At 34.7% G+C, this 27222-nt stretch overlaps 1 protein-coding gene across 1 annotated transcript in view; it reads left to right on the top strand.

Moving 5' to 3' along the window:
* MEOX2 (mesenchyme homeobox 2) overlaps positions 1-27222 on the top strand; it is a 62808-nt gene that overhangs the window by 19215 nt on the left and 16371 nt on the right. The gene's annotated exons all lie outside the window — the stretch shown is intronic.

Genomic DNA, 27222 nt, shown 5'->3' with positions numbered 1-27222 from the left:
CACTTTTTGTTTTAATATTCCAGATATTTATTAACAGTTCATCAGAATGCCTTTATTCTCTTAATTTAGGGTAACATTAGTTTTCTTTGATTATTTTCTTTTCTTTAAGTTATTCTGGAAATGGTTGTGGGGGAAGTCATATCAATTCACAAATTTGACTATATTGAATCACATGGGTTTGATTTGCCAAAATGTGTAACATTGTCTTGAACATTTAGAGTGTTTTTAGAAGAAAGCCTGAATTGTAAGAAAAGGTTTTTTTGTGTGTGATGTCCACTTAACCAATAAATCTGTCATCACTGACTGGTCTCCATTTCCTCTGAAATAAACAAATCACTATTAAGTCCTTTGAAGAAGGAGACTGTCAGGAAACACGAAAGTCATTTTTGCTTCATCCTCCAAGATAAAGTATTTAATAAATGGAAATGCAATGCGACAGAAGGAGCCATGGGGTCTTCACACCTGCTAGAAAGTCCAGCAGATCTCCACGGAGCAGGAATTCAAAGAAACCTCAAACCTTGATCTTCAGCAAAGTGCAGGGCAAAACCAAGAATGAGCTTTGTAGGCCCCTTGGAAACTTCTTCAGTAGAAAGCCTGAATTGTGGGAACATAGGAAATTTGAAGAGGAAAGGCTAGGAATCTGGAGGCCTGTGGCCCCCAACTGAATTAGCCCAACAGGTATTTTATCTTTACATTATTTCACATTCTACTTTAAATCAAATGGTAATTGATCCTTATGTAAGGACTTTTATTAGAAAGGCAGGGTCTTGGTTAAAGAGTAAACATCAAGCATCAATTGATGGCTTTTCTGTCTGCTTCTGTTTGCCTGCTTATTTAATTTCAGAGGATTCTAGACTTACGTTTCGTTTTTATTTATCTCAGTCAAAATTAATGAGTTCCTTTAAAGTAAATGCACATACATTCTAACCAGCAGTTCACGAAGAAAATACGTGGGTTACATAAGATGCAGGGCAAAAAGAGAAACCAAATGCCAAAACTCTTAGAAGACCAAAAAGAAACAAGATACAAAGGAAATAAACAGACATTAACAAGAAAACTGAAAGTCTAACCCCAAATTAAATTTAAAAGTGTGATACATTGCCATTTTCCCTAAATTTTGTGTTCATCCTTTATTTTTGACTAAGGAATTTATTTGTCTCAATAATAGAGCAAATCTCTCTTGTCCGCTTTATATGTAGTCATTAGCTCTTTGAACACAAGTAACTGTGGTTGATATTTATTTTAACAGTCATAATGCTAAAATAAACAATAACAAAAAACACTTGATCTGAACTAAAAATTTCATTTGAACTAAAAATTTCCTTCATCTTAAGGTTTGATAAACCGCTTAACTCAGGTATATATATTTTTTCAAGTAGATGATGTTGAAAGGACCAAGAGTGTGACTGGGGAGACCAAGAGAGCAAGTTGTTTTGTGTCACTAGTAGCTCAGTGACTGGATTGATGCCATTACTGTACCCATGTTTCTCACTGCCTGCCTTATACTAATATGTCCTGAGTTAAAGATTCCTGGTGTACGCAATTATTTATTATAGTTCTGCCCCCACAAAAACTTGCACATTCATTTTTTTTTCCTAAAAATAAATTTAATGCTATGCCATTCAGATTTTTTTTTAAAAGATTGGCACCTGAGCTAACAACTATTGCCAATCTTCTTTTTTATTTTTCTGCTTTAGCTCCCCAAAACCCCCCGTACACAGTTGTATATCTTAGTTGCAGGTCTTTCTAGCTGTGGCATGTGGGATGCTGCCTCAACATGGCCTGACCAGTGGTTCCTTGTCTGTGCCCAGGATCCGAACTGACGAAACCCTGGGCTTCCACAGTGGAGCACGTGAACTTAACCACTTGGCCACGGGGCTGACCCCCCATTCAGATATTTTAAAGATTATTGTAGAAATTTCTCTTGCTTGACAATGGCAGTTATGGCCACAAGATGAAAATTCTTACTTCATAATGTCTTTTTGAAAATTGAATCTTTCTACTCATCAACTTTTCATCAATAAATTTATAATTATATTGGTTTTCAGATATTCCTGATACTTTTAAACAAAACACAGTTTGTGGCTGTGAAACAGCATCATACCAGTATGCTCTGTGTGGCCTCAGTCATTGGGAGCTGCGATAGGAAAGTTGATTTTCTCTCCACAGGTATAGCTTTGGTTATTTACCATTGTGAAAATGACCATTATATTAGTATATTTGAGGCTTAAGTAATTTACGTCTCTGATTTATTTGATAAAAACGTATAGAGGCCTTTTAATTCTAAAGTTTCTGTTCCCACAGTGTTGATAATACCTTTAGACTTTGAATTCCAGCACATCAAGAGTTCACTTCTGTTAAACTATAACTTTGTAATTATGGGAAACATTGATTGGTTTAATGGAACTGCGTTTATGAATTTTCATATGCACTACATTCAATCATAAATCTTTTGGAGTTGTTTCATCTTTATAAATCTCAGGATGAAATACAAATAAATTACAAAAATACTCAGTCATTGCACTGTGTGGATATTAAAGAGGATGTGGAAAACTTTTGAAGGAATGGGGGCTTGCTCCATTGTTCTAAGCCAAAAATATAAAAATTTGGCTTATAAGGCTGTGGAAACTAAAAGTCTGCTTATTCCTATAGGGAATTAATACATTACTCAATCTTGAAAAATTATATTGCCTGGCAGCTACAAAATATGCTTAATTTTCCAAGTCCTATCTTTATTCCTTTATTTTGAATCCAGTATCATTCAAAAGTTCTGATCTGCTGACAGTAAAATCTTACTAGAATGTTGTACAGCTGGTAGTCTTCTCATGCTATAGGAGCCATTTGACAAATATATATATATATATATATATATATGTATTTTATTTATAAGTAAAGTTGATTTGAGATTTCATTCCATATCCACTCAATTGCTTTTAGTTTAGGAAAATGGAGAACTGAAAAACACTAAAATTCAAACATTTCCCAAAGAACAAGTATTATGTGTTACATTAATATGGCACCCTTCTTTGAAGGACTTGAAGTTACTAAATATAGAATTCTCTAAATATTAGTCTTTGGATAATTTAATTTTCCTTTTCACAAATAATCCAGAAAGCAAACAATAGCAGTGGTGTTGATTTTCTGTTCTAGATTTCCTTAGTCAACACCAGAAGAGAGAATAAACTGCAGTGTCGGGGAGCAGTGATCTTGTCCTTTTTAATTCTGGGGTGTAAGGATCATCTTGCTTAAAATAAAAGTGAAATGGTTAACTTTGCAAAGTCCTAACGATCAAATTATTTTATTTTACCCTATTAACTTGGCTCTTTCCATTGCATAATGCTATCTCATATTATGAGTATAAATATAGCTATGGTGATAGTAGCACTTATATCTACCATCCCAGCCAGTCATTATCTGTTACTGGGAAATCCGTCAATTAGCTCAAGTGAGTGGAGTGGGGCTAATAATGCCAAAACTACAGGCACAGGTTTTGTGACCTTAGCTTCTTTCAGAGAACAAGTTTCTTTGGTGGCTATAGGGCACTACCCTACTCATTGCCAGCCACATAATAAATGCAATCTGTGTTAAACAGGGAGCTGTGTGTGTTTGCCCAGCTATAAATGGAAAACCCATTCAAGGATGCCACTTTGAAATGGTTGATCATATTTTTAGAATGACTGATTCATCTCCCCCACTCCTTCAGTCATTCAGTCATTTATAAAGTGTGCATTGAGTGCCTTCCATTGGCAAAGTGCTGTACTTCTAAAAAAAATGTGTGGTTGATTTAAAAAGCAAAAAGTGTCTAAAAACTCAGGACCCATATGTTATGTAGCTGCCTATTTGACCAAGTCAATTTAATAAATGTGTTAAGGTATTCATCAATAAAGAGGAAAATTGAAATAATTTGAATATTCCTCTCTCAAACCATGTTAATTAGCTTAGCTGTATGATCTCAGCTACGGATCATGATAAGTTTGATAAGGAAAGAAGATAGCAACTTACCAATAGAAAAGCTATTTGTGTAGTTAGTTATGAAAGGCTATCGATTTTACGTTCTAAACAATTGCTTAATATATCCCTTACCCTAATTTCTTAGTTTAGAAATGTGATTTTACACCTGGATCCTTATAAGAGTCCCTCTCCAGTTTGTCCCAATGTTTCCTTCCTGGTTTTTTTTTTTAATTCATGCAAGTGTGACCATTGATTTAAACATTCTTCATTGATCACTATGTATCTAGCACAGTGCTGGAACTTAAGGTGGGATCAGTTGTTCTCAAACTGGAGTGATTTTGTCCCCCCAGGAAACATTTGGCAATATCTAGAGACATATAATTGTCACAACTTGAAAATGGGTGAAGTGCTTATTGTCATCTAGTGGTTAGGGGCCAAGGATGCTGCTAACCATCTTTCAATGCACAGGATGGCCCTCACAACAAAGAATTATCTGGTCCAAATGTCAATAGTGCCTGAGTTGAGAATTCCTTGGGAGGGAGGGGGATGGAGAGGATCTGAAGAATAAGGCCAGGTTCCTGCTCTTCAGACACACCCATCTAATCCTGCCTTGATTAAAATCCTTGAATTAATATACTGCATGTTGCTCACAGCCCACACTCTCTTGCCAATTTTTTTTTCTCCAATTCTCCAACACTCTCCATGTGCTAGGCTTCAACCCCAGGAAAGTATTGCTTTCTGAAGGCATTCTGTGTTCTTTTGTGTTGTAAGATCTTGTTCTTTTTATTTCCTTTGTCTGGAATACCCTTCTTTCTGCATTTACAAAAATTCCACTCATTGTTTTAAGACCCACCCCAGATGTCACTTCTTCCTTGAAGCCATCCTTACTTCACCCCGGAAAAGGTATACACTCCTTTCCTTTCAATAGTCTTATGGCTTATTGTGCATCTTTTTATTTTTAAGTGAATCATTTTGCATTAAAATTATTTATTAATCCACATATTCTAAACTTGATTGCAGAGATTGAATCTATAGCTCCAAGTACATAGGACAATGTCTGGTACAGAGTTTCTGTTCAAATATTTGGTAAAAGAATAAAATAAGTACCTGAATAATGGTAGAAAATTGTGGATCTAAATTGCATGGAACTTTTAAAAACAAGTAATCTTGATTTGCTTTACTCTTAAGTGTTTAAAATTCTGGGTTTAGACATTAGGCATCCTTTGACATAACAGACATAGATTTGAAATTTGCATCCCATATACACACAAGAGAGTGTAAGATCATTTCCTTTTCTCCTACTGCTAATCTCTTTACTTGTAAATAAACATGAAAATTGCTTGCAAAAAAGACATGACATTATGATTTCTATACCACTCATGTTTTAAAATAACATTGCATAGTTTATAAATAAGTTTCTGTATTAAAAGTAAATTTGGGGTCTTCTCCAGAAACATAGGATAAATGTACTTTTCTTGATTCCTTTCACTAAGTACAACTGAAAACCCTGGAAATTAAGTATAACATAAACCTGAGAAGATTCTGAAAGGTAGAGAAAGGAAGACAGAATGGTGAGGGACTTTGAGTTCCAAGAAATGACATGGTGGTGAGTTCCCTACATTTGCTTTTGCTTTATACGTCCCAGACTTGGGGCTGAAGAAGCCAGCAACCTCAAAACACCAACAAACACAAACAAAAAAAGTTCCAACAAAAGTCTACTGTCTTTAGGTAAACGTCCAGGAAAGGGATAACCTCACAAAGCAAAATACTTTAAGACAACAACTGCTCTATTCAAGCAAAACAACTTTTGCTCTGTGAAAGACCCTATTAACAGGGTCAGCAATTAAAGAAGAGGGAACTGTTGATGAATTTCAACAACTTGGATGAATCTCCAAAGAATGATGGTGAGTGAAAAAAGCCAATCCCAAATGTTATATATGGTATTATTCCATTTGTATAACATTCTTGAAAGGACAAAAATTATAGAAACAGAACAGATTAATGGTTGCCAGGAGTTAAAGAAGGGGTGGAGCCCAGAGGGAATTGGATGTAGCTATAAAAGAGCAGCAGGAGGGATCTTTACGATGATGGAAATGTCCTGTATCTTGACTGTTTAATGCCACATGATGACGTTGTGCAAGATCACCATGGGTAAAACTGGGCAAAGTTACATGGAATCTCCCTGTGCTATTTGTGATTACATGTGAATCAATAATTATCTCAAAATAAAAAGGTTAATTTAATAAAAAGTTATGATGACTTAGTAGTTCTTTATAAAATCTCTTTATATAATATATATTTATTTAACTTTTTATATAGGCCATGAGACAGTTTATATTCATAGTAGATATTTTCTCTTCCAATGTGGAGATGTTGTTGCTGCTTTTCAAATAGAAACTACTTCTTTTGGCTGAGAACAGATCTGCTTACATGACTACTGTTTACAAAAGATGTCACAACATATGTTCCAATCTTTTATTCCACATATGTTTTGTTGAAAACATTGTAAATTACTTGGTGAGAGTATTCAGGAAACTTGAGTAATTACACGGGAGTTTTACACTTTGTGACAGGGTTCTAAAGAGGCATCCCAAGAATGTCCTAGTCCCAGCTAGTTCACTTAACATGGTCTCTTGAGCAGTAAAAAAAGCTCAATTGCTTTGAAAACAAATTTTCAGAAAAGTCATAAGAAAATGAATTCATTGCTGAGAAGCCTATAGGTTCAAAGCAGTTGAAGCCTAATACCCTATCATCATACCCAGTAGTAATATCACGCTATTAAAGATGGTGTTTTGCAAGCTGTTTAGATCCTTTGTTGGTAGAATCTAAGGCTGAAAAGATGAGTGAATTATTGAATGGGTTCATGATCATTCCTTCTTCCCAAGATATGCTTGTTAACGTCCAGTGGTCTTATGTTTGGGGAGTGAAATTACCAAGTAATCACGTCACTTTATTAACGAGGTGGTCACCTATGTAATTAAAGACCTTGAGAATTTTGAAATCATGTATGGCTTTGAAATTTTTAGATTGAGAAGGTACAAGCCATTAAATGATGCTTGTGGTGGTCTTTTGCATTTCTTTCAGTAGGATCTCTTTTGATATGGGTTCAAAATGGAGTACTTGGACAAAATTATCTTGGCAGTGGTTAAGAACACAGACTCTGGTGGAAGATTTCTCAGGATTAAACCCTAGCTCTGTACCTTGCTGGTCATGTGACCTTGCATGTGTTTCGGAACCTCTCTGTGCCTCAGTTTCCTTATTCTTGAAATGAAAGATTGAGTCAATAAATTAGAATACAGCCTAGAACAGAATAAGCACTACTTAGAGGTTAATCATTATTATTATATCAACATCAAGAATACTGTAGAAATTACATTGTATATTTAAAGAATTTCTCTTTTTTTTCTTAGTGATTAGAAATGGTATTGTACTGGAATTTTACCAGAGACAATAGCTTACCATCTTTGACCATCAAGATTATACTGGAACTAATTGGTTGGTTTTTGTTCAATGCATACCATGCACTACTACTGGTGACAATATATTAAATGATCCCTGCCTTTAATTGATCTGGACAGGAGCGTGAAGATTTTTATAACAGTAGAGAGGGAACATATGTCATATTTCGTTTATAGATACCAAAATTCAACATTCAAAACCAATTTTTTACTCTTTCTGTTTGAAAACCATCAGTTATCAAGGGGAAGCGTACAGCATGGAAATCAAGGCCTCTCACCAGCTGGCCTGGGCCTCATGTTCTTTCTTTCCCTACATCCTTGTTGCCAGCATGTTGAAGTAGTTAGTGTTCCCAGTACATTCCAGGTGCTCCACTTCAGTCCTCTCTTCTCTCTGATCTTAATGCAATTCTTAGTTTCTCTTTTAGGCAAACTCTTTTCATTTCTGAACCCTGGCTCACATTTGCCTTCTATGGAATTCCTTCTTAACTAAAATCAAGCAGATTGAGTGCTTCTCTTCCTTCTCAAGGCACTGTGGAAATTCCTCCACTCTACTAGCACCTCCTTCACTGTATTGACTTATTTTTTCAGTGTAACTTATTTTATATTTCAAAAGTTGCAGTACAGAAAAGTATAAAGCAGAGAATAATTGGCATCCATATTTTTTTTTTTTTACTCTATCTCTTCTTTTCTCTCTCTCTCTCTCTCAATTTTCTCCAATGCTATGAGCTCCTTAAGGGCAGGAATAATTTCTTACTCATCTTTGTGTCCCTTCAGTGCCCTGCACAGTGACTGGCACATTGAAAGCACTCAGTAAACATTTTATGAATAATTATATTCACAGGAGATGGAATTGGTTTCAGATGTTCTTGGGATATAGTAATGAGACCAGCATCATCTGAACTTATGATACCTACCTTGATACAATAGGAACAGACTTAAAAAGCAGAGTAAAAGCAAATTTGGAAGTACCTAGAAAGCAGGTTAAAAAGTATGGATTGGCTAAGTGATTACTGCAGTAATTTTAGCATAAGATGCTGAACCTGACTCAGGTGATGTTTGCCATCTCAAAGGAAAATTACACAGAGCGTTGTGGTTAATAGGTTGTGAGGGATGGAGAAAAGTGGAAAGAAATGGGAAATGGGAAACTTGTGCCACTGATAGAGAGGTTGGGAAAGACTTGTAGAGGATGGCAAGACAGCAGTGTAGGAATGCCCAGTAGGCAGTTAGAAGAGCAGGACTGCTGAGAACTCTCCTGATGTCTAACCATACTTAGTTGCTGATCCTCAAAACCTTGGATCTGTAGGCTTAGGCCTACCTGTCACCAACTTTGAGAGTGTAGAATGAATTATTTTGCAGAATATACAGGCCCATCTCACCCATGAATCTCTATAGTGTTGTCTAAATTTAAAAGTATTCTGTTTTACTTTTCTATGAGATATCAGGCTCTCTGCTGAATTAGGGCCCTATACTGAGTTCCAGATAGTTTGTCAGCAGCATAGTGTTCTGATCTACTCTACCCTTACTTGTCTCAAGATCCCATAGGCTGGGCACCTATACTTTTGTTGTATCCATTCCTTACCACTGTGACAGAACGTTTTTTTCTACTAAAAACACGTTGCTTCTCTCAGTCAGTCATTCAAGGCATCGCATGGCCTCAACCTATCTTTCTGAGATGATTCCATCATCTATCCCGTCTATATTCCCTACCCCATGTACTCACTGTTTTCTGCACCCACTAGTCATTTTCTACCCTTAAGTTTTTGCTCTTATTTTCCATGTCACCTGAAAGCCCTCTTCTGTCATCTCCCATTATAGAAGCTCTGCTTTTTCTTTAAGAACTTTCATAAGTTTAATCTCTTCCTGAAACCTTTCATGATTCCTTAATTTCATGTGATTTTTCCTTCTTTGATTATCCATAGGTGTTTTTATCTCTCTTCTGGCACTAAGCCTATTCTTTGATGGTTTGAGCTATTTTTAAATTTTGTAAAAACTCTCTTTTCCTAATATCTCCACCCAACACACTCACGCACACACACACACATACTATTTTTATAAGCTCCTTAGTGAAGTTACGTGGCATATCATTTACTCATTTGTTTGTACATAGTCAATAAATATTTGTTGAGAGTAATTCGTATGGTTATGACACCTTAAAAATGGTGAACTGTTACGATAGGGAAATTCCTTATAGAAAATAGCGGACTAAGCACAGCCCTTGGAGAATTCCCCATTTGGGGAACAGAGATGAAGAAGCCCAGAGATGGTGACTTGCTTTGGTTATTCAGGAAGTTGTGGGGGGGCCTCCCTAGAACCCAGGTCAACTGTGGCTTAGCTAGTGAACAACTTAATTTCATGTAAATCAGTTATTATTAATCATTTACAGAGTGAGACATTTCTGCTCCTATTTTATAGCTGTACTGGCAAGTGGGTGCCGGAGGAAAAGGGAATTCCCTGGGTAACTAGAATCCAACCTCAGACCTCTTTACTTCCTCTGAATGACTAATTATGTTGCAAGGTTCTTAACAAAGGACCGTTGATTCAGATCCCGAAGTGCTAGGGTATTAATGCTACAGCTCTTTTGCTGCATCCTAGTTCAGTTAAATTTTTCTCAAAGCTGGTTCCTATTTCTAGCAGTAACTCTTCACTTCTGGAACTTTAGTTTCAGCCAAAATAAACTATTGTCTCAGGTCTGTATTTCTCCTGAAGCACCATGGCATTTTTATGGAATGTGGAGACAGTTTTATGTAAGATTTTAATGGTAACAATAAAGGACCCAGATCCCCTTCTCTGGCCTGCTATCCTTTCCTCTCTATCCCAGAAGTGAGTATACAGCTTCCAAAAGGAGGGCCATCTTAAACTTTCCAAATGAAATCTGTCATTTATTTACTGTGTGATGTGATCCTTACTTTCCTGGGCTTTTTTTTTCCCTCATCCACAACATAAAATCATTTTTTTATATGTAGTTGGTTACATTTTTAAAGGAAAAAAACAATCCCCTATATCATGACTATATGGTTCAAAATTGTCTTGTTATTCAATTAAATAATGCTAATAAAGTATTAACTTTAAAGGTAGCTGTGCTTTATTGGTAAATATTTATTATTCATGCTGTTAATAATGATAATTCAGAGAATCAAATAGTACATTAAATATTAAAGAACTTTTTTTTTTTTGGCAAGGAAGATTGGCCCTGAGCTAACATCTGTTGCCAATCTTCCTCTTTTTGCTTGAGGAAGATCATTGCTGAGCTAACATCTGCACCAGTCTTTTTTTTGTATGTAGGACACTGCCACAGCATGGCTTGGTGACTGGTATGTAGGTCTACGCTCAGGATCCAAACCTGCAAATACGAGGCAGCCAAAGAGGAGCACGTGAACTTAACCACTATGCCACCCAGCCGGCCCCTATTAAAGATTTTTTAAATATAAAAGAGACAAAAGCTTACCTTTTCTGAACTTTTTTTCAATATGTTTTAATTTCATTAAAAAACACATGTCCCAAGGATGAATTTGAATGCTATGGGAATATCTCTAGCATGATAGGGTCAACATCTTGATATTCAGCATTTTGAAGGCCAGATTTTCTCACTTCAATGAGTGAATGAAGGAAATTCTTCTGAGATTATTATGTTTCCATTATTTGAGTTTGTCTTATGAGCTCTCAGAAACATGGTTTGTAAATTGAGGAGTTTAAAAATAAAAGAGAGTTCCAAAGTCCTGTCTTTGTAAGAAGATGAACTAACGCATACATGATAATCCTAGGAAAAGTCATCATTTTTTCAAAGTTAATTAACTTTTAAAAGTCCTATTGTTTTGTTAAATTATTATCTTTTAAAATGAGAAGTTATGTTCTAGCAATTTCAGAAAAATTGCAATAATAAACTTTTTGTGATATGTTGTTGTTGGGCTGTTATAAACAATTATAAAGTTTCAGTCCTGTAGAATTGCCACCAGTATTCAATGACTGTTCACAGCAGCTTTAGTTTCATGTTGCATAAAATTGAGCTTCCTGTCTTTACATTTTAGAACCTAGATCATGGTCCTTGAGGTTTTGCTATGTTAATGCATAAAATTGCTAAGGAAAGGAAATAGCGTAATATGAGAAGACAAAGAAATTGAACCATCAAAGTAGACTTTTGCATAATAAGCAGAATCTTAGTGCTTATTGAACTTCACTACAGAATTTACTCAAACATATCTTTGAGCCATATGTCTGGAAATGTCTTACCATTTTAATGTGGAAAGCTCAGAGAACTCACTGAGATACTGTTGTGGTGTATTCACGAAGCAAACCTGGATTATGGTAAAAAAAAAAAAAAAAATAAGCAATGACAATGTTCTTCCCGTACTTATTTTATATGTGCTTAAGTATCATAGGATTGTGAGAATGGCGTGATGATTTCTTTTTCTCAACAGAAACCCCAATTAATATTTTTAGAGCATAATCACTATCAGAAAAGACTTTACTTGTGCTAATAAAAACTTTCTTCCTATGGAACTATTGAAATACCTAAATAAGGAATTTTTCTAATATTCAAATCTTACTTATGAACATTAGATAAAGTATCAGCTTTATTATTTTAACATACGTTTATGTGTTAAACATTTTTAACACATTATGTTTAACACAATAAATACACTTGTTATATTTATTTCTTGGTGTATATACCCATCTAAATAAACACACAGAATTTGTGGATAATACTGTTTGTAAATTGCATTTAGTGTGGCAAATATATTTTGACATATGCACAACACATTCAATATAGCACCATGAGGATAATGAGCTATCAATATTAAAATCAATTATTATCTTAGAGAGGAAGAGTTAACCCAGATTCACTAAATCATCATTCTTTCATACTGTGGATATTAATTTTATGTCAGTGTGATTTATTTAAGTGTAAAATACTAGAGCTCTTCTCAAATTGGTGACTAAATGTAATTATGAATTATAGAGCTTTCTCTATTCACGTTCCATGGAGAATTTTCTTTTAATAAGACTTGCTTTATATCTACCTAAGTACTGATGGAGCTCTGTTTGTAATATAATAAACATTTAAAATATAATCACTCAAATACAGTATTTCCAGTAGCCCAGATCTTTAATATCATGGATTTTACTGAGTTTGACATACTTTACCAAACTGAAGTTCAAAATTTTTCTGTGTTACATAGATAATCTCTTCTTGAGTTGAGAAATAGTATATTTCAGAGTGGAAAGAAGTAAATGTATCAGTATGTGAGAGAGATGATAATTGAAGGCCAATGTCATTTTATCTAGCATCTGAGGAGAATAAAAATACAATTATATTGTGAAAATATATTTTCAAAAGCTATAGAAAGTTTGTCTCAGGTAAAACTTTCTATTTATTTGTGGGGAAGTTAATAAAGTACTTTTATGTGTATTAATCTATGAGGCCGGTAGTAAACTGAGAATAAAGGGATTACAGAGATAAATGAACCAACACTGTGGTTTTTATGCCAAGTCTATTGCCTTTTTCATTTCCACAGCTATCGCTAGAAAACTTTGTGTTTTAGTGTAGATTAATTAACATTTATTGTATGGCTACTAACATGGAGCTTAATTATAAACATGTTCTTTTTAACTTCCAATATTTCATATTAAGTGCCCATTTCAGAAGATTCCCTTTGATAGTGTAATTAAATATAAGCTTAAAAATAGGAAAATTTCCCCTCAGCTCTGCCACAAGTACATACACACAAGCACACACTTAAATGCATGTGACACAAAAATATTCATACGCATTCCTCAGAATACAGGGTTTACATATGTTTCTGTGGTAATTTTTCTTCTCTTTCCTATGTGCAAGTCAGCTCTTTCTAGAGACCAGGTACTTTGTACATTTTGCTTACATTGTCTAGTATTTAAAATAGCACAATAGCCAAGAGATCATCTGATTAAATCTTTATTCTTTGTTGTCAGTCTGACAATTCAGGAACTCTATTGTCTTTTTCCAAACAATTCTTTATGTTTTTCTTTAAGTTGTAAATTTCTTAGATAATTTCAATGTAGAGATATTTTCAAGAGAAAATAATTCCAATATTTACCTTAAAAGAAAAATATTATTGCAGTTGTGGGAAGTTTGGAGTTTCTTTTCACTGGTAAGAGACCATGTCTGTACTTTAGTTTCCAGTATTTGGATATTGCATAGTGGTCCTTTTCTTCCTGACATATTTTATTCCATGCTTTAGCTTTGACACGGCTATTATTTCATTTAAACAACAAAACACTTGGATGCGGTGATCATTGCCAGATACCCCAATAATCTATGATTAGCAACAGCTTCGTATGTGTTGCATATGATTAAGAAATCTTTTTCACTTATTTATAGCAACTCCTCGCCTTTTCTTTGCTCACAATAGCATAAGCATAGTCTCTGTGATTTATCCATTTTAGAGAATTGATTGTCAGATCAACACAGCAAGAATGGTTATTAATGAACCATGGAAAAATGTCAGTTGTACAGATGAGCTTTAGAATATTGCTTTAAGTGCTATTGTCTAATCATTAAGATCATTCCCAAATTGTCTAATTGTATCTTCTTAGCCTTATCTAACTTTCTTTCTTTTCTAGGAGGTTATTCATGTAGAGATTGTTGTCCGTGATTTTATGATAGTTTTTCAATACCAGAATTTAGTTTGTGAAATAGTAAGGTGCTACAATGATGTGCTGGGGCCAGTTAGTAGGGGCTCTAGGGAGCCAATTGTTAAATTTTCAGGAAGTTTGAGAGCCAGTTGATATCACCTTAACTTTGTGGCTTGAAATTCACTGTGGTGAGAATATTCGCATCGTGGAAAGTGGCAAGTTGTACAAACCAGAGCATTTTTTGCCTCCTACCAGTACACAACTGGGTATAATTCATTCTAAATCATTCAAAAAGAGGATTCAAATATTGCATAAGTGATTAAAAATTTCAAAATCTAGAAGTGCTTTATTTATGTACCAAAAATTTGCATAAATTTGACTAAATGCATATGTGACCAAGGATGACTAAATAAAACAAAGTATTTTAAATGTTTAGAGTATAAATATACATGCCTCAAACACTACAAACATAAATACACATTTTATTTTGACTTACTTTGAAAATAAAAGACAATGTCGTTTGATTACATTAAAAATGTATACTTTAATTATGACTCCACTTTTTAATAGCAAAGCTATAAAAAGAAAATATGAAAGAAACAAAATAATACAGACTTGCAAAACTCATTTACTTTTTAAAAGGAAATGTAATTAAACCTTGCTAATTGACCAAAGAAATTCTGAGCACAGCAGGGTCTTTGAAAATATGTCTTGGTAAGAAGATCATTTTGGGGCTGGCCCGGTGGCACAGCGGTTAAGTTCACATGTTCCACTTCTGCGGCCCGGAGTTTGCCGGTTCAAATCCTGGATGCGGACATGGCACCGCTTGGCAAGCCATGCTGTGGTAGGCGTCCCACACATAAAGTAGAGGAAGATGGGCACAGATGTTAGCTCAGGGCCAGTCTTTCTCAGCAAAAAGAGGAGGATTGGCAGGAGATGTTAGCTCAGGGCTAATCTTCCTCAAAAAAAATTTTTTAAAAAAAGAAAAAGTATTAAAATATGTATTGGTACAAAGAGTTAGAGGATATAATCACTTCCTTTCTAAAATCGATTTCATTTTTAAGAAATAAATCAAGATGATTTTCACTAAATGTTAGGTGTGAAAGGACAGTTAAGTGATTCAAATAAAATTAAGAGACTAATAAATGTGATTTAGTAAAAATTTCAGTTAGTTAAATCTTATGATATATTTAAATTTATTAATAATAGGTGTATATTATTGAACTGGTGCTACAACTCAGATATACACACTTTAAATTCTCTAATTTTCTTCTTTACAACAATCATGCGTGGATTCTATAAATGGGGGATCTGAATTTCAAAAGACTTAGGCTCAGAAAACCACACAGTTAGTAATAGCAATGATGGATTTCCAACTCAGGTTGGCTGGCGTCAAAGCTCCTGCTACTTTCCCAAGTCATTCTTCCATTCCAAATAAGTAAAAGTTATAAACAATACGTAAAGCTGTAAAACTTACACAGCTTTAATTGTAACCACAATTCTATTTAATCAAATCATTCTGTGTAATGCAAAACTTTTCTCAAAAATTGTTTTATTGAGGTCATAATGGTTTAAAACATAGTAGTTTCAAGTGTACATTATTATTTATCAGTTTCTATATAGACTGCATCACACTTTTTAAAATGTATACTGTTATTAAGATTTTTTCCATTGATTGAGAATTATTGCAAAATAAGTAGAGAATGTGCTTTTCTTTTGTGTGTGTATGTGTGTCTGTTGAAAAATTACATTTTAGGAGTAACTTGTGTACTCCTTTTGTACAACACAGGTGTTGACCCACAGGTGTTAAGTACAATAAAAGTGTTGATACTTCAAGCCCCTTTCTCTGCATAGTGTAGTGGAATACTGAGTGCTGTTTAATATCTAACACTTATAAGCTTTTGAAACATTTCAAAAGCTGTAGGCTATGATCTATGACGTATGAAAAAAATCATTAAATTGTGAGTTTTGATGGAATGCCTCATTTTGCCATAAAATTATAACCCATGAATTATCTGCAAGACCTAGATGAAAGCTTTACTTTCTCATAAACTTACTCCATACCATTCATATGATGTCTTGGTAGAGATTAGAAATAGGCTTAGAAAATTTTTCACATCTAATATAATATAAATGAAATTATGACAATTTTTATTTTTCAGACTTCAGTGAAAATTATTTTCATGGTGAAGTTAAAAATGTAACATTAAACTAAAATATTATGAATACATAGATAATAATTGCATTTAAGTGCTTACGTTTCTATATCAAATGTATAATTGCATTTAAGACTTTCATAAAAGTGTTGTAGAAGCTCCTTATATAGTTATCAGTTCTTACCACATGTAGGATTAAAGGAAGTCTCCATGGGTAGGTAGAGTCTGTTATATATGCAGATATACATATGTGATATTTCTATAATTGCCCCCCATGAAATGCAGTAATAGTGATATTATTCAGGTATTTCCCACAAAGTTCTCTAACAAAAACACATGTTATGCATCCCCAAACATCAAATTTTAATAAGCTGCCATGATGCTATATTCAAAATGACTACTTATAATTATTTGTGGATTTATCTTAAGCAGCTTCTATCCCCAACTTGATTGTAAGCTATTCTGAGATAGGTATTATACCGTATTGATCCATTTCATGGCACAATACACAATAAACTATTCATGTATGAGCACAACACACCACACTCTCAACATAGAGTATAAACTATAGATACCTGGTTTAAAGATGGATTGTAGCTTAACTTGGTCTGTAAATGACACTTTATTATTGAGCTTCACAGTTCAATGAGATTGTCAGTTCCCAATACTCCTTTCTCCACAGACAGGCAGATCTTGGACTCGGCTATTATTTGTACCTTCCTGTGTCCAAGAAATGGAACTCTAGAATCATTCTCTCTGAACTCAACCTCTTCCTTCATCTCTCAGAATAACATTTATAAACTAAATGCAGGACTCATCTTTTCCTCTCTTATTCATAATCTTTTAGTCCATTGCAACAATTTTGGCTTCACTGGTCTGTCACCAACCACTTTTGCTTGCATATTCTTTATGGCGTAGGCCAGCAGTTCTTAACATTTTACTGTCAAAAATCCTTTTTAATTATAATTTCGTCTCCCTACTCAGATCTCATGTTTTTGGATTTTTTTTCCAAGTAAATTTCGTTGCAGTTTTGCCCAATTCAAAATATATGTAAGTAGTAAATACTAGTAATAATCATGAGATGAAGGAGGATAATACGACTTACATTTTGAGAACCATCAGCACTTCTTTGTCATTTTCATATTATTATGCTCAAACATATTTACATCAGGCTTATTGTTTATTATTTGGGGAAATTATTAAATCACACAAGTTGATTTATTCATAGAGCACTGATTTTATTTTTATTTGTCTAAAACAAGTATTACTTAGTCCATGTGCATAAAATTCTATTTGTGGAGAGTATGTAAGTAGTGTTCCATAAATGTAAGTTCTAAATTCTTAAATTCTCCTAATTGGAAAATCCCCTTACAAAAACAATTACAAATCAAGTTTAATGCAGATAAGTCACCCTGAGACTGTTTCCTTTCTTGCCAGTTCAGCTGTGACAGAGAAATAGATCACAAAGTGTTTAACTCTACTAGCAGCAGTCAAAAGGAAATTAGCAGCTGCTTGGTGCATGAGCCAAAACCCCAAATTGATTGGGATTGTCCAATTATTTTTATTTTGTTACTTTTATGTATTATTTATTATTTTTAAAATGTGTCTTTTATACTGTAAAATTAAAGCAAAATCAATTTATAAGTCATTTGCCATTAATCTTCCAATACGATTATCTCTGAGTTTAAAAAAATACCCAGGTGTGGGGCTGGTCCCGTGGCCGAGTGGTTAAGTTCGCGCGCTCCGCTGCAGGCGGCCCAGTGATTCGTTGGTTCGAATCCTGGGCGCGGACATGGCACTGCTCATCAGACCACGCTGAGGCAGCGTCCCACATGCCACAACTAGAAGAACCCACAACGAAGAATACACAACTATGTACTGGGGGGCTTTGGGGAGAAAAAGGAAAAAATAAAAAAAAATCTAAAAAAAAAAAAAAATACCCAGGTGATTTACCTCTCAAACCCTTTATGTGAAGAAAGTTATAAGCAGACAATATTTCCAAGCAAACAAATAAAAATACAGTTTTTAAGACAGTGGGCTTGTGATTGTTGTTTAGTAAATATTTCTGATCTGATTTTTAAACCCATTTTAGAGTGTTAGTTAACATTTTGTATACTCTAACATAGAGGCAGAATGTGACTTCTTTCTACCTAAATCAACATACCTCACTGCCAGGATTCTCTAAAGGAGAATAAACACAAACGCATGTGCACGCACACACATGTGTGCAAGCACACTATCTGACTCCAGTTCATTGGGTATGCCAGGTTTAGTTAAGTTTCATCAAATTTCCCAATAAAACTTTCAGAGGAAACAAAAATTCATACATTGATCCCACCGGGCCTTGTAAAGTGTCACCTCAACAGTTTCATTGGAAAATCATAATTAAACCTTCAGCTTCATTTGTAGATTAGCCAAAAATAACACACAGATCCTTTTAGAGATGTATCCACTTTTCAGTGTAAAATAGAAGTCTGCTAGTCAGTGTGTAAACTATAAACTTCCTACGTTTTAGGTGGAGTTCTATTTTCAGAACAAAATTTTCCTACACTTAAGGAAAAAATCCTTTCTAATTCCTGATTCTACAAAATCTATCATTTGCTGTTACTGAGGTCCTTAGACCACAGTCCTCCCTTAATAATGGCAGGTACTTGCAACTGATTATTGAGTGTCCACAATATGCAGGTACTATGCTAAATGAATAACTTCATTTGATCTTCTTCACTTTAATTCTCTGCTATAGATGATGAAAAGGAAGGTCAATGGTTGAATAAGCAGATAAGTGGCAGAGTCTGGGCTCTTAACATCTGTGTATTTGGCATCTTGGGTAATAAAATTCTGTTTATGTAGTTTAGCTTTCATAACCATATTTAGTATTGCAATTAAATGGTGGTGTTTCTCAAATTCTTGTTCTTGTGAGAAGGCCATGCAATGGGTAAGGATGTTTAGGGAGTTCAGAAAATGTATTTATGTCTGTTTCTAAAACTGAATGATATTTGAGGCCTAGAAACATTATGTGACAGTATGTGACCTCTGATGAACACTGTAGTCACTCTGAGTCTCATTTTTCTCAATTATAAACACAGTGGGTGAAAACAGATGATTTGTGAGAATCTTTTCAAGTTCTAAAATCCATACATATTTAATTGGCATTTATTAATTAAATCAAGGTTTATTAAATAAAAGTATTCAGTAAAATAATTTATTATAGCTCTTATGTGCTTTGATGTATTGTAGAAACATAATTAGCACCGACAAAAATACTTCTTGAGCCATTTTAATCTGCAGACAGTCTAGTCACATCGGCAATGTCTGGAAACGTTTTTGAGTCACAACTGGATAAGGTTGCTTGTATATATATTGATTTAGTCAGTATATATACAAGATGCCTGGTTAAATTTGAATTTCTGATCAAAGATCAATATTTTTAATGTGAGTTTGTCCCATACAATATCTGGGATATACTTGTACTAAAATATTATTCATTGTTTATCATTTTTAATATGAGTTTGTCCCATACAATATTTGGGATATACTTATACTAAAATATTATTCATTGTTTATCTGGATTTTAAATTGAACTGGGAGTCCTTTAGAGTATCTGACAGCACTAAAGTGGGGTTGGAGGTTGCTACAAGCATCTAGTGAATGGAAGCCAGGGATGCTGCTAAACATCCTACGGTGCCCTGGACAGCCATCATGACCTGTTTATCTTGAATATGTTCGTATTTCATTGAATATAAATGTAACAAAAAATATCCAGTTTAAAATGTCAGTAGTGCTGAAGGTGGGAACTGTGATCAATGTGCAATCTGTTCCTTCACTTGGTATAACAATCTCTTGGGTTTTAAATTTTACAGTAGTGACACTGATTTGGTACTGTCTATCTAAACATGTTGGAGATATCATTATAGGTATAAAGTGAAGATAATATTACTTGTCCCCATCTGCCATTAATTATATGAAAGCTGTGTAAAAGTGCTTTGAAAAGTTAATATAAAGCAATATTGAGTGATGATTTTTCTTTTTTTAAGCTAAAGGTCATTTAAGTTCTTATAACAAAACAAGACCCCTTAGGGTTATTCCTTGAATCATAATCCATGACCAGAACATGAAAACCAAAGATCCAGCAGAGATTCAGAATTAGGTCCTTAGCATTGGGAATATGAAGATGAATAAGACAAATTTCTTAATATTGAATTACCTGGAGTCTAGAATCCAGAGGAGCAAAGCAGACATGAAGATAAATGACCAGCTCAATAATTTATAAGAGTCACTGCTATAAAAATATATTAAAGTCACTATGGTGACTTGCCAAAAAAAAGCTCAGAACCATGGCATAAATGCAAGCCGTCACATTCTTAGAAAATGTAGACTTCTCTTCCAGAATATAAAGGAAAACTTTATGGAAGCTCTCCTGTTACACGTCCAAGGGATTTACCAAGCTGCTAGCAGAATTGGTTCTGAATTTCCTGGTGCCTCACTGTAAAAGCTGTATGGTGTTGTCTGATGTCTAAAAAGATCTCAGTCCTTTTTGCCCTGTTGACAGCTGTAAATTAAAATTGTCACAATTCTTCTGGCCACTGCCAAGTTACCCGTTGTCCCTAATTTCTGAAAAGAATTTCTTTGCCTTCTTATCCTTGCAGGAATATAATAACACCAAGTAACTTCAAACCATTTGCTGACATAAGAGCTGAATAGGAGGTGAATAGGGGGTGCATGTGGAGGTTTGCATTCTCTTCATGCTCTTGTCTATTGCTTCTGCATGTATTAAAATGTAAATGTGAATGCCAGTACTATCTTTATTTACCTCCAATTACTGAATAAATGAGAACAACATTTGGCATCAAACTTTTTTATTCCAGTAGAGGAAACAAAGTATCCATATAGTGGCAGAATGTGGTAAGCCTTGCAGGAAAGGAGCAAAGACCGTTTGATGGGATCCCAGAGGAGGGGGCCACTCTTTAAACTAATATGATGAGGGAAAATGGAATGGAATGCTATATGTCAAAAACTCTTCACTAGAGGTTCTTAGTCCCATTGGAGGTGCAAATGGTGATCCTTATGAAGTCCTTCGCTATCGGGCGCCATCCAAGCATGTACCTATGCCTTGTTTTGCTAGACAGATGATCATAATAATTCTGCAGTTTATGTTTTCTCTCTGGGATATGGCAAGAGGCATAAAGTCAATCCTGGGTATCTGTAACCAGTTTCTAAGCTTAGAAGTGTGTAGCAAGATTGAAGAAGTTTACATTTACCCAGAAGACATGTGCTATTTTTTTGTGTGTGTTAAATATGTTGAACTTGTCAGTGAGAAGAACTAAATCTATGTTAAATTTGACTCAGGTAAGTTGCATTGTAGTTTTATTTTGTATGTCTTTGGCTTCTTTTTACATTTTTAACAAAAATACTGTTTTATTAAATATATTTGGAATTGTACATTAATCATGATATTAATTTTATCAAAATTTGTTAGTTCTTTGTATATTTCACTTTGTATTTATGTCAAAGAGGAAGAACCATTAAGTTGGCATCTTCTTACTATCAGAAAGAACTACATAGTAAATGAATAATAGAAAAGACAAGGTAATGAAATTAAAACAAAATCAACTGCTAAAGTCTCATTATTAAAAACAAAGGGACTCCACTAAGAAAAGGCTACAAGGTAAAACTGGATTCACATGTTGATGGGCACAAAAAGTAGGGAATCAGAATGAGTTATTGAGTGGGTACTTATTTTAAATTGGCTAAAATTCCTATAACCACCATCATCTCAAAATTACAGAGGAGAGAGGAAGAAAAGAAAAAAAGACTTTGTTACAGTATTTGCCAGTTTATGCCAGGAATGTAATGCAATGCCAAGGCAAGGTGATTACCTATTTTGAGGAAGAAACATCTACATATAAGTTGTGCCTGACTTTAGAGGCCTAAATATTTTATTTTAATGTAAATTCTGAGGAATATGTTTTCAAATTATTTGTATCATATTCACACTAAGTTATTGTATTGGTACCAATTTAAGAACAATCTGTACTATTATGAGCTCTCTCTCTCTCTCTCATTCTAAAATGCAACCTTAAAATATATAGATTTTAAAAATTATCTCGTCTTAGGGGTCGGCCCGGTGGCGCAGCGGTTGAGTTTGCACGTTCTGCTTCTCAGCGGCCTGGGGTTCGCCGGTTCGGATCCCGGGTGCGGACATGGCACCGCTTGGCATGCCATGCTGTGGTAGACATCCCACATATAGATTAGAGGAAGATGGGCACAGATGTTAGCTCAGGGCCGCGCTTCCTTGGCAAAGGGAGGAGGACTGGCAGTAGTTAGCTCAGGGCTAGTCTTCCTCAAAAAAAAAAAAAAAATATCGTCTTCATACTCTTTCCTTGATATCATAACTTCATATAGCATGATTATATAATGTTTCCAATTGTAATACTTGCTTATGTAAGTAGCTATTGCTAAATACTAACACAATCATGTGCACCAAATTTTGACTGATCTCACTTTAAGAATTAGTTGTTGGGGCCAGCTCTGTGGTATAGTGGTTAAGTTTGGCACACTCCGCTTCTGCAGCCGGGGTTCGAAGGTTTGGATACTGGGCAGACCTACACCGCTCGTCAAGCCATGCTGTAGCGGCAACCCACATATAAAGTGGAGGAAGATTGGCACAGATGTTAGCTCAGGGCTAATCTAAAAAAAAGAGAGAGAGAGAGAGAATTATTTGTGTAAGAATAAGCCCAAAGGTATTGGGAAAAGTCAAATCTTTAAACTAAAATTTACTATTACATAATAGTAATTATTTTATTATGTAAAATTTTTAACTATATACAGTTAATCTTTCAATATAGCTCGTAAAGTAAGAACCTAAATGTCTTTCACAGAAATAAATAGGATATCCTCTATAAATTATTTGTTCAAAACATACAATTAGTTACACAAATATAATAAAAATAAATATATCTTCAATTTCACTAGATTGAGATTTATCTGACTCATTTCATCCCTCAAAGCATCTTAGACAATCCTGTAAATAATCAAGGAAGCAGTGAGCAGGGAGGCTGGATGATGAAAGAGTACATCCACCAATTGACAATCACTGGTCCAGTCCATAGAATGACTTTTTCAGGCTGAATACAACTATTACCATTACCATTACTGTTACTATTACTATTACTAAACTATTACTGAAAAATGGAAATTCCTTTTTGTTCTTTTGGTCTTTGAAATTCAGGTTTGCTTTATAAGTAAAGAGAAACTATTATCATAGCTATACTTTTTTTTTACGTCAAAGTTACAAGAAATAGTGGATGTTTTGAATGCTAATTTCTATTCTAGATTTAGCATAGTGATTTTCAATCTTATTTCCCCCTTACACACCTGAATCTATAATAGACACATTCATCAGTTATAATAGCTCACTATGGCTGTGGTTCTCAAACATGGAGAGTAAATCAGAGAAAGGATTTCAGAACCCCTGGGGAAGGTTGTTTACTCTGAAAAAATATCTGGAGAGGCTGAAATGCCCACTCATTAAGAAGCCAGAGTAGCAAGTTGGATAAATTCCCTAGAAGGAAGGCAATTTCCTGTTTAAATGTGAAAATTACTAGCATCAATGGGATTATTCTATAAATTTCCCTGCCTACATCCACAATCCCTATGCCTATGTAAAGATAATTATTAGTTTCCTATACCTATTATTTGTCCGGCTTTCTTAATGACAGAATATCTGTCATTTTGAATAGCTTACAAAAGTTGCAAAGGTCTGAATAGACTTTAGCTTAGTATTATTCATTCTTTCTTCAGAATATGAAATAAGTATTCATTTTAGTCTAAGCTGTAGAGACATTCTTCTACATTTTGATATTTTACAGACATAGGTAAATTATGTTCTTCATTTAAACAAGTTAATAAGTTTACCCAGAGTAGCCAAAAATACACTCAATCATACTTTAATATTTCTCTTTTGCTAAAAAGCATTTTGTACCACTAGTGAACAGACCAAGCCCTCACATTACTTGTCTTCAATAAAACATTATTATCTTTTGGCATCCTCTTGCACTAAGGGAAATAAAAAGTCACATGTGGAGAAGTTCTAAATGCTAGACAGAAATGATCCTTGGAGGGCAATTTTTATCCTCCACGGAAGTATTGCAGACTTCTTCCATTAGCATAGTCCCAGGGAGCAAAAGGTTAGGGAACTGGGACTGCCAACTCTACCTGAAAACATAAGTCAACATTTCCTCCAAGCGGTGAGGGAGTGCACCCACATGTGCATTAAAGTATCCGAGACGAGAAACAACAATTGTAATATTTCACATTGGAATATACTGTACAGATGGTGGCATTTTGTTTGTGGTTGTAGAGAAGAAAGGAAGGCAGTTTCCAGATTCCCCCCTCAACACCTACCATTTGGCATAGGATATGGGAGTTTTGCCTCAGTTGAAACAGCTGGGAAACAGATGGAAGCTGATGTTTAATTTGCCAAAAGCCTTGTCCAAGGCTCCCACCCATTTTCTACTAAAGAAAAGCTGGTAAGGTGATAGTAATAGAGGTCTCAGGGCCAGCAAATGATGGCCTTTGGAAAGTGTATTAAAAAGAAATTAAAAATTCAAGATTATAGAAAATACAAGTCCAGAAATACAATTCCAAGGAGTATATTTTAAATAGGGAGAAAAAAGTGGTGCATCATGAGTGAAAACCACAACAGAATTACAGAGACAAGGATATAAGTGTCTCCAGAATTAACTGACATTGGTGCTACCTCAACTGCATTGACGTTCTCTCTCCTAGGTGATGAAGTCAAGAGAACACACGTACTCTTTGTCATGTTAATTACAATATAACTATTCCATTGGTAATTATTGTAAATGTAAGTGTGCACAGTTCACATCATTTTAGTCACTGGATTTCACTTTGTGAGCTATTTTCCTTTGGAATTCAGACATTCAATAAGTTGCTTTTGGATTTAAATGTTGAATTATAGCCAGACTTTTGTTTAAATTCAGTCACTGGATATGTAAACCTCCTGTTGTATATTTCTAGTTACAATGGGCATGTATATCAACCACTGCATATGATCATTCTTTGAAGCATTGGCCCAAATTTTATGTGTTTGTTTGTGTGTGTGTTTGTGGTACTTTTGAAATACCTTTGAATACCACAAAAGTTAAAGGAAATCAGTTTCAAAAATAAAAACAACTTAATAGGCTTTCCTCAATGTGATTTTGTTCATTCATGCTTATATAAGTGAATGTGTTAACCATGAATCATTCAAATTGAATTGCTCATGAGAAAAAATGCTCTGGCTTTGCTCTCAGTTTCCAGAGTTGCTTTACTGAAGGGAAAAGAGCATTGTCCTCACATAAAGAATAATCAGCCACAGATTTTAGACTAAGCATGGCTCCAAATTGGCCAAAATACTTTTGATTCACGTGAGAACATAGATCCTTGTGAGAGGGACTTATCTGAATATTCTGGGCTGTGTCTGAGTTTGCAGTCTGCCAAAACAGCCAATGGAAAAGTTAAACTAAAAAAAAAAATCAATCATCGGCAAGTTTTGCTCACACAATACTAGAATACCTAGATGCTCCAAAGACATGGAGGTTGGCAAATCTGTAACTAAAAAAAGTGGATGATGGACTGCAGGTTCCACTTAGAGCCAGGGAAGTCAGCATTGTGTTAACACCGCCTACCTGAGAGCTCACACATCATCTATTACCTAACTCATCTGGTCCCAGTGGCTTACTATCAAGTACAGAAAGCCTGTTTGTGACATATAGCAAACCACCTTTTGCACTGGATAAAGCCCTGTCTACCCTGCCAGCATGGGGAGCCGGTCAACACAGGGGCAAGTGACAAGCACAGAAATGTGGTCAGTGAATTCTGAAGAATTTCTAACATTGCCAGGGCACCAGTCAGTGAAACATACTCTGTGATTCCTCAGAGGAAAAGTAATGGCCAGTGTGCCAAAATTTTGATGCAAACCTATTGCTGCTGCTGCTACTAGACCTAGAAAACTTTACATCTGGCCAGCTTAGATTCTGGTAAGGGTCAAAACAAAATTGTTTACGTTAGAGCACCTTGTCTAGTAGATTTCCATTATGCAGGGCCCTCTTGACTTCAGTTAGACTTCCCTCAGCCAGACAAAAAGGGAAAGAACACCAAAAAACACAAAAATCATTTTTTTTGTACACAGTATATTTAAACATCATTGGATAAAGAAACAAATGTTCCCTAAAAATCCTTAAAGAGCCGTACCATATTACATTTGTCAGTTAAAAAATTAAAATGTCACTCTTTGTAACCTTTGATTAACCATTATTTTTCCTATATCACTTCTCTCATTTGGGCTCATAGAAGAGTTCCATATCCTCCCATGGGATAAAGACATCACTATTTGTGTGTACATGTAGAAAAATAACTAGGAAACAAATAATTTTCAAGAGAGCACAAACACGTCACTTTATCTTGATTATGTTGATATTTCACTGAGGATAAATTTGTCAAGAATTACTTGAGCTGGTAAGATAACCTGTTACTTGATTTATGTGGGATTTTTTTTTACGTTGTAGACACACATTCTCTTCTTCAGTATATTAAGAATATCTTCTAACCTACATCTCACGGATATTATGAGGATAAATGAAATACTATATGTTAATTATGGCTTGAACCCTTAGGAAGAAAGATGGAATGATAAGCTTTAAATTATTATTTCTACATGGCATTATGAGATTTGGTGTTTGGATAGCTAAGGTTAGGTTTTGTGCATCTTATGTTTCATATAATGAAGAAAACATTTGAAAATTCTGTTCCTATTTTGAGTTATATGAACACGATTTCATTTATAGATTCCACATTGGACTAAATATTACACGAAATAAAAGAAGATCATTGCTATTGACCTCAAGCAGACTGAACTGAAATAGAAATTAAAAGGCCGATAAATCCACACACACTCTTACGTACGCTTACTCTGAGTTTGAACTGAATTTTATGGTCCAGTTGCTAAACTTTTGAGTTGCTCCAATATTCATATACTGAGTCACCAC

The sequence above is a fragment of the Equus quagga genome, chromosome 8 (genome assembly GCF_021613505.1).
Source record: "Equus quagga isolate Etosha38 chromosome 8, UCLA_HA_Equagga_1.0, whole genome shotgun sequence".
NCBI classification, from domain to species: domain Eukaryota; kingdom Metazoa; phylum Chordata; class Mammalia; order Perissodactyla; family Equidae; genus Equus; species Equus quagga.
The sequence above is the reverse complement of the archived record's forward strand: the minus strand, read 5'-3'. Positions and strand labels throughout refer to the sequence as shown.